Source organism: Apis dorsata, unplaced genomic scaffold (assembly GCF_000469605.1).
Source record: "Apis dorsata unplaced genomic scaffold, Apis dorsata 1.3 scaffold_348, whole genome shotgun sequence".
NCBI classification, from domain to species: domain Eukaryota; kingdom Metazoa; phylum Arthropoda; class Insecta; order Hymenoptera; family Apidae; genus Apis; species Apis dorsata.
The window spans coordinates 110,948-112,628 of NW_006263615.1; positions in this window are offsets into that span (position 1 = coordinate 110,948).

Genomic DNA, 1,681 nt, shown 5'->3' on the forward strand with positions numbered 1-1,681 from the left:
TATAGGGGGCACGATAGACACAGTGGTACACACCAAACAGAGTTACTGAACAGAAATTTTAACTATTACAATTATTATATATTATATATACAGTATATTATATTATATCTGGAGATATTTTAATCGCGGTTTTACAGATACTATATGAATGTGAGATTTACTTTTAAGGAAAGGTACTTTTAAAGTGAACACAGATATATACGCATGGATTTTCTGGACCGTTCTACAGATCAGTCTCTCGACCGACCAGGGAATCCTCATTTAAATTAACGATAAAACTAATATACGAGTATTATAATACACGTTACTGAGTACGTTTACAATAGTACCGCATGTCGCTGTCCAATTAGAATCTCTGGATCGGTTCTACGTTCTATCGGGAATGATCATTGCTCACTGATTCTTCTGTGTACTGCCACCAAAGAGTTGCGTTAATCTTAAAGAAATTAAAAAGTATAAAAAAAGAAAAAAAAAAATAAAAAAAAAATAACCAAAAAAAGAAAAACAAAAAGAAAAGAAGAAGGAAGAACGAGAGAGAAAGAGAGAGAGAGAGAGAGAGAAAATTGCTGCCAGTTGTGATTCATGGACAGAATGAAATTATTTGCTACCTCAATTTTATATATCGAAAAGATTTTTCACATTTATCGGCCTTTTACGGATTTATGAATTAAGAAAAGCTTTTAATTCTATTTCATTCAAAACCAATGAGGGTATATCGTCGATATATATATATATATATATATATATTTCGCAAAGTGATTTATTGTAAATAAGTAATTGCTTGACGAAAATGTTTTCATAGGGGGAGAAAAAGATTGGAAGAATTTTTCCCCTCCTCTCTCCCCCTGGCATAATTCATTGTCTCCCTGATATTTTTGCATTCATTCTTAAAAAGAAAAATCCTTAACGCTTCTGATCTCTGACGATTACTTTAGTACAAGTTAACATTGTTGCTCGTGAAGAAGAAAAAAAAAAAAAAATAAAAAAGAAAAGAAAATGTAAACGTATTCAGTACATGGGTCTATCTATATCTATAGTTCGACACAAGTAGTTAAGTAGCGCGAAACCATCACAGCTTAGTATCAGGAGAAAAAAAGAAAAAAAAGGAAAAAAAGAAGAAAAAAACCTGCCTCGCATGCGTCTCTTTAAAAAACGTTCTTTTTTTTTTTTTTTTTTTTATATCTTCTTTTCTTCTTCTTCTTCTTTTCCGTTCTCATTGTCCGTAAATAGGGAATTGATGTGAACTTTTTAGCCGATACGACAGAAAAACGCGCACGTTCACGACGATTTATTTCATGATTTCCTTCTCGCGATGGGGAAAAAAAAATGAAACGGGGCGCTTTACATACACATACACACACGTATACACGTATACACATATACGCAATAACTATGATTCGTCTTCCAAGCTTCACAGCACGCTACTGGATCCTATCTAGATATCCGAGCTATGCAATTATTAGATATACTTTTCATGCCCAAATTCTCATGCGAATTTGAAGCAATATATGTATCGGTTTGGCAGCGGTGATGGTTGACGCGTGATCGTCGTAATTAATAATGTCTCCGTCTGTGAAAAAAAAAAAATTCATCTGCGGATCAACGTACATCGATCCTCGCCCCGTTATTATTTATTTTGTATCGATCGATCAAAAAAATGGAGAGAAAAAAAAAAAAAAAA